The sequence below is a fragment of the Martes martes genome (genome assembly GCF_963455335.1).
Source record: "Martes martes genome assembly, chromosome: 3".
NCBI classification, from domain to species: Eukaryota; Metazoa; Chordata; class Mammalia; order Carnivora; family Mustelidae; genus Martes; species Martes martes.
Window position 1 is genome coordinate 44,673,520 of NC_137890.1, and position 17,954 is coordinate 44,691,473.

Below are 17,954 nucleotides of genomic sequence, written 5' to 3' on the forward strand. Positions count from 1 at the left end.
AAATGGGATAGGTGCTCCTATAAAAGGTACCCCACAGAGCTCCTTTGCCTTTTCACCATTTGTGACTGCAGTAAAAAAAAAAAAAAACCTCCATCTATCAACCAGGAAGTGGGTTCTCACCAGACACCAGATCTGCTCATGTTTTGATCTTAGACTTCCAGGCCCCAGAACTGTGAGGAATAAATTTCTGTTGTTATAAGCCACCCAGTCCATGGTACTTTGCTGTAGCAGTCCAAATTGACTAAGATAATTTCCTAATCTTTTCATCAGGGCTATGACTGAATTATTCTTTTTTTTCCAAGGAAAATTAGATAGTGGTATAATGGCCTCAAAAATGTCCTAGCCATGCACCAGAGATGGAGGAGACATTTATCCCTATGATCCATGGTACGCATCCAAAGAGACGCCCCTAATTAGAATCCCTCCCACCTCTCAGCTTCGAATGATTAGACAACAAAAACTATAAACGCAGGCACTCAAAAAGTCCAAGGTCCAAGTCACCTGTCATCCCTCAGGATGTGATTTTCTTCATCATTTAAATGTCTTCCCTTGAAGAACAAATTATGAACGCTAATCTTTTAGTCCGCAGGGAAAAGGCGACAAACAACCAATATCCACTCATCACAATGAGCTTAAATGAAGCATGGATTTAAGCTGCTCTTATGTGTATAACCCATGATCTTTATTAGAGCTTACTTTGCATAATTACCTAAGGGAACTATGATAAGCCCAGAGCTGTTTCTGAGTCTTGATTCGATATGTGTTGCTTTGCCCAAGGAAGTAAATATAAATTGGAGAGTTATGCCAAGCTCCCTAGGTCCCTGAATTATCCACCACAAAGAGAGAATCGTAGCATTCTAGAATCCTTTGGGTATCTGAGAATATACTCTGAGCCAAAGGAGAAATCAACAGACCATTTCTCCACCTCAGAGAAAAATAGAAAGTTGCTGAGGGGGCAGTTAAGATTATGGCAGTGAGTATTTATACAGATTTGCTTCCCCAAGGCTAATCTAGAGAAAAGAACAGTGTCCTTAAAAGACCTGTTACTTAGAAGAACCGTAGCCTGAAAGAGCTATGGAAAAACAAACAAACAAATAAAAAACAAACAAACAAACAAAACCAAACAGATTTCCTTAGAGGATGTGGCCCTGCTTCAAACTGACCTCTGGAAAATTCACAAGGGATAAGAGAGGGTTTCAAGAGCTGGGAGACTCGCAGGAAACAGAGGAAGGACCTGAAAGAGTAGGGCAGTTTGAATAAATGATAAACCCGAAATATCAAAAGCTGTGCCCAAATAAAGACAAACTGCAAAGATATAGTGTCCTTCTTTGTCTCTTGTTAACAGTCAAGAAATGCCCACTTGGCACAGCCAGGACCATGAGATTGGGGCTTTCAGGAGTTAAGGCCTTTCTCAGCTGAAAGCCTTGTCTCATGCCTCTCTCAGATAGGAATGTTAGTTTCTCTTATTTTTGTCCATTGAGGGAGAAAGGAGTTTGTGCCCTGAAGAGACAAAATGCTAAATATTTATTAGTAGCTTGAAGGATTTTAAATTCCAGAAATCCTGGCAGGAGCTCAACAATAGGATTCTCAGTAAAGGATGTGTCAGAGAAAACAAGGATTCCTGTGATCCACAAATATCTCTTACTGATAAGGCAAAATTGCCCTATTGAACCTCAGTTTTTATTTCTAACAGGAAAGTATAATCAAAACTTAAGAGGTTTAAAACAACTGGAAAAAATCTAGGAGATCATCTAATCCAGTGGATTTAAATTATTTGATGGAACTTCAGGGAACCAATAGAGAAGCATCAATGACCTCATTTTACAATTGAGGGATCTCACTCAGAGAGATTAAGGGATAAACTAGATTTGCCATACATGAGCTGGAGCCACAACGTACGTGACTTGACGTCTGACATTCCAAAATCCACCATGCCATTCTACTTATCAAGTCCTATATGATTGTTATTTTCATGTAATGTTTCTCAGAGCTCTTTATTCAGATTTCTGAAATTCTCAGGCTTAAAAGCATGGTTTAGGCGCATCTGGGTGGCTCAGTCAGTTAAGTGTCCAACTCCTGATATTTGGCTCGGGTCAAGATCTCAGGATCTGAGATGGAACCACGCTTTGGGCTCTGTGCTGGGTGTGGACCATGCTTCAGATTCTCTTCCCTCCCTCTGCCCCTCCCCCTCTGTTCACACTCCCTCTCTCTCTCTCCCTCCCTCTAAAATAAACAAATAAATAAATTAAAATTAAAAATAAAAATAAAAAGCATGGTTCAAACTGTACCCACATAACTTCCATGAAGAGGACCAAGGCATATCCTACTACCATAACAGAACCTTTGGGACAACCTCAGCTACATCCAACAAAAAATAATAATAATAATAATCAGTGAGAAAGTTCCAAGATCCAGATTCCCATAAGAATCTTCTGTAGCTTAACCTTAAGACTATTTCACATTTGGGTAGGATTGGCTATCACAAAGGTGATCTGAAGTGATTATTAGGTGTCTCCCTACTCCTTTATTAAAGTGGGAGATTAACATTTTGGCACTGGAGAATAAGGTCATCTCTTCAAGAGTTCCCTGGAAGGTATAAAACATTAATCCGTCAACATGCAATAATGCCTTTTGGTTAAGGAGACCATCCAATTGCCATGAAGCAAAATAAAAAGGGGGGGGAAAACTGGCACATTTGAACATGAGGGAAATAAAAGGAAGGGTATATAGAGATATGCAGTCACTTTATGTGTGAAAGAACTGAATGAATGAATGAATGAATGAGAAAGACAGACCTGAATACAAGTTGGGTAGGAAGACACATAAGCCCCACAAGTGAGAAGTGGACCTGACCTACACACCATGAGGATACTGGGTGCTTAAACCAAGAGTCAAAATAAAAGATAAATGACCATAAAAGGAACCTAGAGAGCAAAAATCTTCACTAAGGTTCATTCTTACCCAGGGCCAGTCTTGCCTAATTCTACTCCAAAATTTAAATTAATATAGTGATCACCAGAACCAGAACCATAGTGAAATTATTAAAAGGAATGTGAGTTTAAAAATATGTATGTGTATGTGTGTTATCTGATTTGCTTGGCAATATTTCTTTTCTTATATCTTTCCTGTGTTTGCATATATGACATTGTAAATGACTTTGGAAATAATCTTCAATTCCATCTTCTCAACTATTTTCATTTCCTCAGGACAGCCTTTTGAAATCCTCACATAATATTCAGATTGATTTGGGGCTGCCTTTATGAAACCTGCTAAGATTTCCACAAATGTGAATCAGTCAGGGTGATGTGGCCAATAGTGCCATCATGTTTCTCTGGGTGGCTTCTCCTTATTAACCTCTTCAGTGCAAGACCCAAAATATTTTCTATGAAAAGTGAGCTCAAAGCTTTGTTGTGGACAGGCTCCTTCTGCCAGCTTCTTCATTTTTTTTTTTAATCTCATTTGGACACTTTCATACTACTTCTATTTTGTTTCTTTGTAGCTTTGCCCTTTTTTTGTTGTTGTTTACCCATGCAAATTGTTTTAAGGTATTCTTTGTGTGATGTCTAACAGTATAAAGCAAGATTGAATTATATGGCATGTTTAAAGCCATTTTGAAGGTTAAAAGCTCTTGCTGGGTTTCTTTATGACTTCGCACACTTGTCAAAGAAACCTCCCAGCGTCCCTACCCCCACATCACTGCAGTGGTTCACATTTGGGAGCAACAGCCAGAGTCCAATTCTGTGCCTTCCTATGAAGAAACAATGTTTGCAACTCAGTGGTTGTCTGGTTGGACTGACCACTGTAATTAGCACATACTATGCAGCACACTACCTTCTCAAATGCGTATCTCCTAAAATAAGCCTCCTCATTATTTTACATTTTTGAATACCAACACTTATTAGCACATTGTCAGTGAATTACTTAATTTAAATGCTTCCTCACCATTCATAACCTTGTGATAAGAGATACTGTTCAATATTTTAAAGCCATGAAGTCAGATGCTAACTGAAATTCCTGTGTCTACTTAGCCAGTTGAAGAAAAATCTCTCCTTAAAGAGGGAGAGAAGAATGCAGTGATATAATTTTTCATAGAACAGCACTGTGCTGGCAATATTCTGGAGTGAAGATTTCTAAAAGCTGCCTCATAGGAAGGCTTTCTTTAGAAAAGCAAAATTTCACTAACAGGCTCACAAGCCCACAGAGACATAATTACATTTTCTCTCCTTTAACTTATACTTTCTTCAGACTCTCTGGTCGCTACAGCAGAGCAACAGGGAGTTGGTATATCCAAAAATGGGACTCCCATTTGATGTCTTCTGATTTGCTTTTCAATTCCAACAGAAGCACAGTTTAAGCCAGTGAAACTGATGCCAAGAGTTCTATTTGGGTAAAAATCTGGAACAGCCTATCTTGAGTCTAATTCTTACTTGATCCAGCATTTAAAAGCCTTTACAACCATTCAAAAGCAAAGTGCTTAAAATTCCTGTTTCAGACCTGGTATAGTTTGATTAAAGGCCTCATGAAGAATGTAGATTAATAACAGATAGGAGTCTTAGAACTGGGCATAATCCTTCCCACCTACAGAAATGTTGCAGAGCACTATATGTTCCCATCCACCAGCTCACCAAAGGAGTTCTCCTGCTTTCTGGAAACAAAACAGTTCATCAACCCCATTATCCTAGGCAAGGACAAAAATGCCTATTTCAGCAGGATAATGGGATTCAGGTGTCTTTGTGCCAAGCCGACCTCAACAGAAAAGGGGGAATTCTTGAACTTCCACTTTTTATAAGGGGAATCTCAGGCTGGGGAGTCATTTAATTTTTAGTTACAGAAGCATATCAAGTTCCAGAAGATTCAGTATGTAAAATGGAAAATACAATTGCTACAAGGATTTAACCAATTGTGTCTTTTAAACACATAATGTGGCAGCTAAATTCCACACCAAACATTTAAGGCGATCAAGTACCCTGCATTGAATAGATCAAAAAAATGTTATCTTTTGTAACCATAGGTAATCTTTGATTTCATAGCAAGACAATCAAAAGTTCCTAAATTACAACTTTTGGAAAATGGAAGAAATCTCCATAATATTTCCTTGATTATTTGAGGTCAGTAAACATAAAACCAAGAGTATAAAGAAAAAAAAAAGATAGGATGCTCTTAATGAACTACTTATGTTATTTAAACCATTCTAAAAGATCAAGCAAAGAAATCTTCTGCCTTCATTAACTGGTGAAACTATTCAGAATGATATTTAGTGATATTTTGTAGAGAGCTCCTTGCCTATTCAGCCTTAAGCCACGAGCAACGGATACTTTGCCCATGCTCCAAGCTTCAGACGGCAGCAGATTCATTTAACTCATGGTGTAGTCACATAAAACTGGAATTTATGAAAAGTTCAACCTGCCACTTCCCTAGGAATGCTTCCTGATGAACATTCATTAATGACTGATTGACATAAAACCATTAGGAGAAAAAGAAGAGATGTCATATTGAAATTACATACCCTTTCACAGTATGTATAGTAGATACTGTACATAGTCCTTTTTATCTATTAAATTATAAAGGAAATGAATATTAATTTCAGTCGTTGTAGTAACAAAGTAACAAGGTAATTCTTTGTGCTAGAGCAAGATAAAATTTATACAAAATTTCATGAAAGAATGAAAAAGCTATAAATATATATTCTTAAATCATTGCCTAAGTAATTAATAATAAAATGAAAGCATTTCACTTTCTAGCAACAGACAGGAATAGCCAGCAACATCATAAAAACTTGCAAAAAAATTCAAATGTCACCACAACAGAATGTAGAAAGAAGTGTTGTTCCTGTGCTATTCTCAACCACACCTGCACACACAGATGGTAAATTGCCACCAGGAGCATGGGTTGAAAAAAAGAAGAAAAAAGAAAACCATCTTCTTAAAGTATCATTTAAATGTTTTAGAATATAATATACCCCTATATGGGAGTGGAAGGAAAGAACAGTTTTCTTTTGTCTGGGGGAAGGAATCAATCTTCTCTTTCCCACTATAAAGGAGATAATTGCTAATAAGAGAAATTCAAAAATTCAGGAAAGTAAAAAAGAAGGGGGAAATCTCATAGACCTACTATTCAAACACAATTTTTATGTTTTTCCTTATTTTGGCAATGCATAATTTGGCTTTTTTTAAATATCTGTCTGATCGTATGGACATCAATCAAAATTAAGGAATGTCCAAATGTGGATGGAAATTGTTGAAGATTATTGTAGCTAAGTGACAAAATAATCTAAAACCAAGAAGAATATTTGTATCAAAGGTACAAAAGGTACTATATATAATATCTATATATGTAGGTTCTATATATACCCATAATAAGTAACATGATGGGGGGGAGGCAGAATACACACACACACACACACACATATACATACATATACACACATACACATATATATATGCCCCTAAGAGCTCTGATAATTCCAAATAAACATTCTGAACATATTTTGAACAACATGAGTTTTGTTGTTGTTTTTTTTTAAAGATTTTATTTATTTATTTGACAGATAGAGATCGCCAGTAGGCAGAGAGGCAGGCAGAGAGAGAGGAGGAAGCAGGTTCCCCGCTGAGCAGAGAGCCCGATGTGGGGCTCGATCCCAGAACTCTGGGATCATGACCCGAGCGGGAGGCAGAGGCTTTAACCCACTGAGCCACCCAGGTGCCCCTGAACAACATGAGTTTAATTGGAATACACTGTGTATTTTTCCCATGAGATGCTCAGCCTTCAATGGGCACTATTCCCTAGGGAAACCAGCCAGTCCCTTGGTAACGGGTTGCTTACACTGGATCGCTTCCACTATGGAAGACGCACTGATTTACCCTTAGTGGAATGTATGCCTGCCTATTCAGTATATGGCTGTACCTTCCTTGCCTATAATGCTTTTGCCAGCAACAACAAATACAAACTAAGGGAATATTTCATTACCCTCATTTTACTCCACACGCTGTTCCTTCTGACAAGGGAACACATTCCTCACCAAAAGGAGAAAGGAAATAAACTCACATCTGCAGGATTCGTTTGTCTTACCCTGAACATCCAAACAGGTGGCCTGATGGAACAGTGGACTGACTCATTGAAGACTCCATTACATGGTTAACTGGGTTGTCTTGTGGACTACAGCCTCTTGGAGGTTGTGTTCCTCAGCCTAAGGACGTAAGCTGACTCGGACAATCTGATCAGCACGTAGGAAGTCTTGGAATCAGTGCCTGTGGAAGGCATGGAAGAAAACAGGATTGAACAGAGACAGAAGCTGAGCTGCAATACAGGCCCAAGAGAAGCCTCAGCTAACTCTCTGTAGAATACTGAAGATGAAGCTGTCCAGAGCTGGAGCAACAAAACTAAGCCTTTATACTCCCATGTTAACCAGTCATTCGATGCCCTGGGCCTTGGGAAGGGATGAGACCTCGGGAGAGGTAGCCCTCTTTAGCTGAGGCAATCCCAAAAGGGGCTAAAAGCTAAGGACTCTCTGCCAATAATGCCCCAGGAAATGGGCAGTTTGTTCTGCAAGGGAGAGTCTGGGTAATGTATCACAACATCCACAATATGTGGTGTCCTAAAAACACAATGCATGCTCTTAACCAGCAAACAATATGTGGTTTCCAAGAATTAGATGGTATAAGTGGCAGTGACTCTCTTCACTATTATCCTAATAACCTACCTGTGAAGTGTTTGCTTCCCATGTCCCAACATCTTTGTGCCCTGTTGCTTTTGATGTCTTACTTTCCAAGAAAGGAATACTTCCACCAGGAAACAACATGACTCCTTTTAACTAGAGGCTGAGATGTCCACCCAGCCACATTCGATTCTTCATGCCACTTAACTGGCAAAAATGAGGTTTCTGATGTTTCCACGGTAATTGAACCTGAGTATTAAGGGGGAAATTGTGTTGCTTCTGTACAACAGAGAAAAGGGGATGTATATATGGAATCAGAAAGTGAACGTCCAATGAGTAAACATTAATGGATCACACCAGTAACCCAATACAGAAAGGACTACTAATCCCTTGACCCTTTAGGAATTAAGGTTTTGAGTCACTCTACCAGGTAGAGAAATCTAATCAGCTGAGGTACTGATACATAAAAAAAGAACATGGAATGGAAGCCACAAGAAAGAATTCACAAATACCAAGTACAGCCACATGACCAGCAGTAAAAAAACAAAGGAAAAAGAGTCTATACATATTTTCTTCCTTTATTTCTGAATATATCTCTATTTATTAACTGGTTTTCATTTTTCTATGTCTAATATTATGTGTGTTCATGGTGGTTAGCCTTATAATTTAATTTTTAAGTTACAAAATATCAAATGGGAATTATAACTAACCAAGAAAACAATAAGCATCAGCTAGAGGCATACAGCTAGAATGTAGCCCTGCTATATATAAAACACCTGAAAGAGCTATCTTATTTATCAGAAAGCCATCCTATTGAACATAATTCTCAAAGAAGTGTTAAAATGTAGATTTCCTATATGTGTCAGAAACCACGTCTATACTGAGCTCATATAACTTAAAACATTGCCAATTTCTATCCACAGAGACTAAGACACAGGAAACCTACATTATAAATTCTTTTCTCTGTCCCTCTTACTTGAAACATTTCTTCCCATTAGTATGAAAAGAGAACAAGTGCTCCTGAAATCCTCACTTTGCTTGGCTCTAGTCATGCCATACCTTCCTCCTATTCCTCTGTTCATTCAAATTCTCTGCTGGTTCATCTTCCTCTACCCAGTTCTTAATGGTCCCTGGAAGGTGGGCTTTCTTATTTTTTTCAGTCTGTAAGTCTCTCCATCAGCAATCTTAATAGGACACATGGAGTCAATGAACAATCAATTCAAGTGTTTGCAAATTCATATCCAACCCAGGTTAAACCTTTCCTTGAACTCCAGAACTCTATACCCAACTTGCTGCTCAACATCTTTACTTGGAAATCTCCAAGATACTTCAGACACGTGTCCAAGACCAAATTCACTGTCTTTTCCCAGAAATCCAGTGTTCAGCTTCATGAACTGCACCACTGTAATTCAATTTCTCAAGATAGAAACAGAGATAAAATCTTTACTATCTTCCCCTTACCCCTTATATCCAGTATAACTTGTCCAGTTGATTCCAGATCTTAAATTCCTCTATCTCTGCATTTCCATTGCCACCATCCTATTCCAAAATAACAGGGATAGCATGGCACTCTTGAAGAAAACTTTCTAGACTACTACAATACCCTCTAACTAGACTCCATAAGAACTTTCTTTCACTTTCATAGTCTGCTCTTCTCAGCAGCAAGAAATTATCTTTTCAGAATACAAATCTGATTTTTTGGCTTAAAATTCTTCAGTGAGTTCCACTGTTCTTAGGCTTAAGTTCAAAATGATTACCATCAACCACAAGGCTTTGCCAGGTCTGGACCCTGCCTGTCACACCCTTCCTTTCCAGGGACCACAGGAACATGAGCCTTCTCTCCAGAGTCTATTCTCTTCTCTACCATAGGTCCTCTATACACACTGCTTCCCTCTCTGCAATAAGCCTGTGCTCTTGTCTGAAATGAGCCTGTACATGTGGGCATGCACACAATCATGTACACATACATGGACACATGCATACACACCCACGCTCACCTAATTAACTCCTTTTTAGGCTAATCCAATTCATAATTAGCTCTTCCCCAGAGGAGCTCCTCAATTAGCTCAAAATCAGCTCATAATTAGCTCCTCAGAGGAACCTACCTCAATGCCCTAGTCAAGATCAAGATGCTTTACTACCTACTTGGTATATTCTAGGTTCATTCCCTTCGTAGCTTTTAACTAAACAATCATTTCTGTGATTATGCTGTTTAACTCCACTTCCCCCACCAGACTGTAAGCTCCACAAGGGCAGGACCATGGCAATTTTGCTCCCTTTATCCATAGTTTCTAGCACAGTACTTTATACAGTGATAGTACTTTCCAGAAGTTTGCTGAATAGAAAAAATGACAAAGCAGGTTTAATAGAGACTCTCACTCTTGAGAGATTTCCTAACAAGAAAATACAATGATTTAAAAGTTATAAATCACATACATAATCTCATTTTATCTGCATAATATCTTGTAAGATAAACTGGTTATAGCGCTCTGACATTTTAAAAATCACTGTCCCTTGCACTGAGAGGCTTCCTCCAATCTTCCTAGCCAAAGGACAGGCATTTCTGCTCTATGGCCAACTATGCCTTTCTGAAAAACCTCGTGTTCTTATGAGAGAAACAGGTGGCAGAAGAGTCAAAACCCACAGAAGTCTGTAGCCAAAAGACAAACAAAACCAATCCCAATTCTGACAAATCCACTAGCACAGGTAAGCCTTGCTGACGTTGTTACTTAAAATCATCCTCCGTGCATTCTTTGAATCTCACACCTTTGGTCATGTGATTCTACTTTGAGATGCAGAACCTTGCAGAATCCATTTTTAATAGAGGCCAACTATGTGAAAATTAAAAGTTCATTCCATGAATGGGATGGATATACTAAGAATATACCAAGAATGGTATATTCTTCTCCATTATTTTTTTCAACACTGGAGAAATGTATTCTTACCCACTGCTTCCACATTTGCCGCTTCCCCAGACAGCTTTACACAGAGGAGATCGTTCCATTTCCTGCAGCTAGTACTAAACCAGAAAGGCACTTTCTTGCAGGAAGGAAGCCACTTCTGCAGAATTTTTCGGCTATTTTCTTAAAGATTGCCTAATTGTTAAGACTTTATCTCAACTGTGAAAAAGTTGACTTCTGACAGCTATAAAATTGGCATGCTAGGATATATGCATATATGCCAAGTTATGCTGACATCACCCCCCTATATACCAAATGCATATAAGCTAAACCACATTAGAAAAACATGCATTTCAGTAGAAAAATAATTGTATACTGCTCATTTCACTTACTATATCTCTAAGTTGAATGGAATTGTCAAGCTTATTTCATTACTGAAGTTTTATTTCACTTACTACTATTTGTACAATCAAAGAAATGGATATTTGAACAACTGTAAACCCATCTTGCTTATTAAGATGCTTCATAGGGGCGCCTGGGTGGCTCAGTGAGTTAAAGCCTCTGCCTTCGGCTCAGGTCATGATCTCAGGGTCCTGGGATCGAGCCCCGCGTCGGGCTCTCTGCTCAGCAGGGAGCCTGCTTCCCCCTCTCTCTCTGTCTGCCTCTCTACCTGCTTGTGATCTTTGTCTGTCAGATAAATAAATAAAGTCTTAAAAAAAATTTAAGATGCTTCATAATTGATAACCAAGTAGAAATTCTTCATCAAAAGAGAAGACATAATTAAGCCAGGTTTTTTCCCCTTTAAAAGCCCAGTGGTTGTTTTCTGAAGGCCATATACACAACTCAATAAACATAAAACAAACACCATTAGAGTAAGAGTATCTGTATTACAGACAAAAAAACAAAAATCACATTTTTATTTTAATGCAATTCATGAGCCCAGTATCTTCCATGTAATACCACATATTAAAAACAGAGTCTAGGGGCGCCTGGGTGGCTCAGTGGGTTAAAGCCACTGCCTTCGGCTCAGGTCATGATCCCAGCGTCCTGGGATCGAGCCCCGCGTCGGGCTCTCTGCTCAGCAGGGAGCCTGCTTCCTCCCTTCTCTCTCTGCCTGCCTCTCTGCCTACTTGTGATCTGTCTGTCAAATAGATAAAATAAAAATCTTTAAAAAAAAAAAAAAACAGAGTCTAACTGATGTGTTTTACAATCTGGAGCAGTCCTATAGTTGACAAATAAGAAAAGTCACATCAACTAGAATGTATCCCTGTGACCACAATGCTACTACACACACTGTAGGTCAAAATCTGCCTGCAACACACTGTTATACGTTCATTTTACGTGACATATGACTTATATTGAAGAAAATGGAGGGCATTTTGCTGGGCTTATTCTATTGACATTTTATGAGATATTCTAAAATGGAATCCCATTTTGTGAGCCCTTCAAAATAGAAAATTTAATTTTCCTGAAATTCTTCTTTAAGTAAGGCAGAATGCAATGGATTTTGAAATGAAATAAATGTATTTCACCCTTCTTTTAAACTACAATGAATACCAAAAAAAAAAAAAAAAGCTTACTATTGCATTTACACATAACAATTCGTAGGAAGACAGCAAAGTAAAAATATTCTACTCCCCTCTATTCAACCACCATATTAACAATAGAAAAATCTAAAACAAATAGTAAATTACAATAGTTACCAAATGAACAGGCTGCAGAAAAAATGACAATGTGAATTAAAGCCAGGTAGATGCAAATCCAACATTCTTGGTGGCTTTGAAAGACAGTGTAAAGGTAACCATCAGAATGGAAAGAACTTTTGAGGGTTATGGCCAATTTTCCAGTTCTTGTGGATGGAGAGATGAACTATAGATCCACATTGATTGATGAGCAGGAGCTGGCTGAGGGACAAGGGTTTTAGAAAAAATAAGAACAGAAGATCACTGACAAAAAGGCCTGGGGAAGAGGGATGGAATAGACTTCGCAGAAAGGATACAAAGTGTGGAAATTCGTATGTTGTATTTGTGTGTATGCAGATATTCACCAGAAGTCAAATAGAAAGCAAGTAAACAGGGTGAGCCACTCTGTGGATATCAATTAGCACATTTTCAGTGCCAGGCCAGTATTTAAACAGTAGGCCAAGTAAAAGTGGCCTTGGTCAAATGAGTGGATGCAATAGATGGAATCAACAACATAGTTTTCTTGTCACCCTTGTTCATCTGGTATAGCAATCGCTGGTGTGCCCTATGTGCAACCATAGATTCCACAACAACCATCCAGCCATCTGCCTGCATTATAATTGTAGTAAATTGTCGAGCACTTGTCTACCTTGCAATAAAGACCACTGTTCTGCCAGCAACAACATCCATGGGATTGTGAAACCTTTATTGCAATGCCATTATAGTTATTCTAGTATTGATGGTATTCCAAGCAGCAATATTTCTTGACTAAGCACTGCATTCTATGACCAAAAAAAGTGAGGTAATCAGCTGACACCTATGATATTTTCATGTCTCATCATGCAACAGCGGGTGACTTCACAGAATATACTTGCTTCATGAAGACTGTTAGAGCATCAGCTTCTAGGCCACACCTTGCAAAGCAGGAGTGTTCACCTACTGAAGAACTGGATATGGTATATGCTCTGAATCAGCAATCATCATATGGTACAGGTTCTTCCAGAGACAGAATTCATGTGTCTGGTGGGGGTGGCACTTGTTATATATAATTGCAAAACAAAAGTTTTGCTTCACAACACATACATTTAGGCTTTACTAGTTTATCTTAGTACACAAGGGAAGGACATGTCCAGAGGGGACAAAATTACTGGAGCCACTGAACTTGAAGTTGAGGCAGTCATACGGACCTTATCAGCATTTTAAGCAGTTTAAGTCATGAAATAAATAGAAAAAAGAAGAGAAGGAAGGTTTTTGTGGTGTTTAAGGTAATTGCTCTTGATTATCAAGGAGTAATATTTTGTCCTACATTTAGAAACTGTGGGAAGTGCATCCCTTTTCCGGTAATGCTGCATCTACTGATAAAAGTTCATGGAAGATAGAACAATGCAGTACAAGCAGAGCTACCAAGGTCCCCAGGGCCTCAGGACTTAGGTTTAAAGTCATCCCAGCTAACCAAAGTTTAAAAAATAAAACAGAATAAAAATTTAAAACAAACATAGTGGGGCGCCTGGGTGGCTCAGTTCATTAAGCATCTGACTCTTGATTTTGACTCAGGTCATGATCTCAGCATCATGAGACCGAGCCCCATGTTGGGCTCCGTACTGGGTGTGGAGCCTGCTTAAGATTTTCTCTCTCACACTGTCTTCTTCAAAACAAACAGAACAAAACAAAGCAAAAACTTAGATGCTAGCTTTGGAAAAAAGAAAAGATGAAATAGTTAATAAAATATAAATATCAATCATACCCTCATGGCCAACTGCAGAAAAAGAGAGCTATATATTCTTTGCTCTTTATATATACAATATCATACATATAATATTTGTATTATATTTATTAACCATGTTCTCTCTTCCTTCTCTCTTTTTCCCTAATATTTTATATAAATTTTTGCTGATGTTGAACTTATACTCTATCCTCAGGTTAAATATATCAAGATAGGATTGTCACTACACTAGAAAAGGAATAAATGTCCCTGAGATGATATAGTGACTAGTGGGACTTGAAGTCTTACCTTTTGGGGAAAGGACTTCATATATATAAAGAACATTTGCATTGTGTGAGGTAGGATCATGTATGTTATTGCCCTTTAGAAGGTTGTTTGTTGGGGCACCTGGGTGGCTCACTCAGTTACATGCCTGCCTTCAGCTCAGGTGATGATCCCTGGGTCCTGGGGTCGAACCCCAAGCCAGGATCCCCATTCAGTGGGGAAGTGTGCTTCTCCCTCTCCCTCTTCCTACCACTCCCTTGGCTTGTGCCCTCTCTTATAAATAAAATCTTTACAATAAAAAAAAAAAAAGGTTGCTTGTTTTCAGGGTACCTGACTGGCTCAGTTGGTGGAGCATGTGACACTTGATCTTAAGGTCATGAGTTCAAGCCCATGTTGGGTATGGGGCCTGCTTAAAAATAGAGAGAGAGAAGATTGCCTATTTTCAAAGGTTTCAGTTTAAGAGCAGATATCATGCCAGCTTACTCATCATTGAATCCACAGTATGCCCACCTAGTGCCTGGACAATAGCAGGCACTCAAAAATACGGACAGACCCTCAATACAGAACCAATATCATAGGTTGAGGCAAAGGAATTTCTAATAAAATTAGGAAAAACAATTCCATTATAAGCAAAAACAATAATTACTGGCTTCTGCCACAAAACTATAGTCTCACTAACATGCTTTTTACCTTCAGTTCCACTTATCCCTATACTAGTAATGATTGAAATGATCAGGCTTTTTCTTCATAGCTTTTGCTATACAACTGACTGACTGATATTTGTAATATTTAATAAATATTATAGCAGGTCATTTACTAATTCACCTGAATGGAAAAGTCACAGTGGTCCTGATACCAGTTAGTCCTTTCCTGGTTCCACTGCATTTATTTTAGTACTCATAATTCTAGAATTTGCAGTAGCCTCCATTCATATAATAACACTTATTGGCACACATGTATATTGCATAATAAATCTTAACTTTGACCCCCACAGGAGCACTATGAACATGTTTTATAACTTCGGGGTTAGTTATATGTTTTCATTTCATTTAACAACTTCATTAATCCTAATCCCTCATTAATCCAACAAATATAGTTGACTCATGAACAACGTGGGGGTTAGGGATACCAACCTTCCATGCAATCAAAACCCCATGTCACTTTTGACTCCCAAAAAACTTAACTGTTAATAGCCTGCTATTGACCAGAAGCCTTACCAATAACATAACAGTCTATTAACACATATTCTCTATGTTATAGGTATTATATGTTGTATTCTTACAATAAAGTAAGCTAGAGAAAAGAAAGTATTATTAAGAAAATCATAAGGGGGGGTACCTGGGTGCTTTAGTCAGTTAAGCATCTGCCTTTGGCTCTGGAATTGAGCCTCACATCGGGCTTCCCACTTATCAGGGAGTCTGCTTCCTCTGCCCCTCCTCCTGTTCAAGCTCTCTATGTGTGTGTCTCTCTCAAATAAATAAATAAAATCTTTAAAAAAGAAAAAGAAAGAAAATCATAAGAGCAAATTCATTTACAGCACTGTACCATATATTTTTTAAAAAATCCACTCATAAGTGGCCCCATGTAGTTGAAACCTGTGTTGTTCAAGGGTCAACTGTATTTTAACAGTGTATTACTATGACCAGATACTGTGAAAGAAAGTACATTTCAAGGTAATCATGAAAGAAAGAGAGACAAGTTTAAAAATTAAGGTAATAGTACAGATGAGGAGTTATGTAAATCTGATACAGAGTAGTAGCAGCTGGATAATGAGAAACGAAATGAAAAGTATTTATGAGTCAGAGCTGCTGGGCTCAGTGACCACATGGAAAGGAAAAGAAAGACAAATAAGAGTCTAGAATGACTCCCAGCTTTTTGGTGTGATTATATGGATTGTGGTGCCATGAAATGAGTGTGGGTTGGAAGAGGTCAGTTTTGGACATACTGTGTTTCACAAGCTAGCTGTATTATATCTCGCTCTCTGGAATGGAACTGATTTGAGTTATTGGTGTCAAAGTAGCAGGCATGCATTTTATAACACTTCTCCCAATAAATACAATACTTAGTACTTGCTTTTCCCTTCTTCACTCTCTTTTCTACATAGACATACAAGCTATACTGATCCAATCTCAAAAATCAATGAAAGTGAGAGAGGGTAGCCCATCCAGAGGGCTAGCAGAGTGGCATCACTAACCACTGATCCAGGCTTGAACATGGATAAGTTGGATGTATTATGTGCACCTTCAGATCATAAGTAGCTTCCGAAGTCCTATCCAGGAGTGGTGAGTATGTGCCCAGTACCCCACTGTGCCAGCTGCTGAGCACCCTCTCTCTGCTCTATTACATGCAGTGCCTAAATATGGGAACTGAGTCCAGCTCTAACATCTGCATGTGACCAGATTAGCTTTCCTCTCCCGCCCTGTTTTTAATGGGCCAGGCCACCCACTCCCTCTCCCAAGGTCATAGCTAGCTCCACCACCAGCTCTTTTGAGCTCTGGCTCCTCCTTATGCCCAAGAACATTCCTTCTAGCCATCCTCCTTTCCCATGTTAAGGGACCTTAAGCAATCACCCTCTGATGGCTCACCAAGAGAGTGTGCAGAGATGAGGACAGGGCAAAATATTACATAAGAAGGGAGAGAAAGAAGAGGCTCCAACGGGAATTAACACAAATCATCAAAAGAGAAAATGTTACTGATAATCAAAGGAAGAGTAACCTTGTCTCTAAAGGAAAGAAAAAAAAATCAATGTATTGAAGAATATGAGAAACTAATAGGTGGAAAATATAGGTCATTTCTCTAGAAGCTTGGTTGTTAGTCCTAAAAGGTGGAAAAGTTATTCATTAGAGGGGTGCCTGGATGGCTCATTTCAGTAAGTGTCCAACTCTTGATTTCAGTTCAGGTCATGAACTCAGGGTGTGAGATCAAGCCCCACGTGGGGTTCCCCACTTGGCAGAGAGTCTGCTTCTCTCCCTCTGCCCCTCACCCTCACTGTGTGCTATAAACAAATAAATAAATAAATAAAATCTTTTTTTTTAAGTTACTCTTTAGATTTCCTCAGAAACCATTTACCTTTACTATTATATTGTACTTCTAATATATTTCATAATCTGGTTTCTCATTTTATGCAAAGTTATAATAAAAATCAGAAGACAGAACACACTAAGGATAGTAAATCTAACTTTACAATTTGATAAAAAAGAAGAACTAGGGGGAAAAAGGAGCAACAGACCTTAAACACAGCAATCCAGCATCATTTAGTAAGGTTGTAAACCACTTTAAACAAACACCCAGACAAAAACCATTGCATTTCAGCACAGTACAATAAATGAAATCCTCAAGACAAATCTTAGATGTCAAGAAAATGCTAAACAGTACTCAGTAGACTCGACTTTAAAGGACTACAAAATGAAAAAATCTTTACCTAAACTTTTTTTAGAAGTTTGTATCCTTAAAAGGTTAGTCTTCAATTACCTAGGAAATACACATACACAAAACACATCATTACCCAATGATGCTGAGCAAATGAGACTCCACTCAACATAGTACAGGAAAGGTAACCAGTTATCAAACTCAGAGACACAAAGAACAAATTAAAATTGGATAATTTTGGAAAAATTCATAAAATACCTTCTGATTATTTTATTCATTGCTGTATTTTCAGCTAACCCCCTTTTCTGCATATGCTGATTATATTTTCTAGACAATGTCTACTTCCCATCCTATTATGAAAA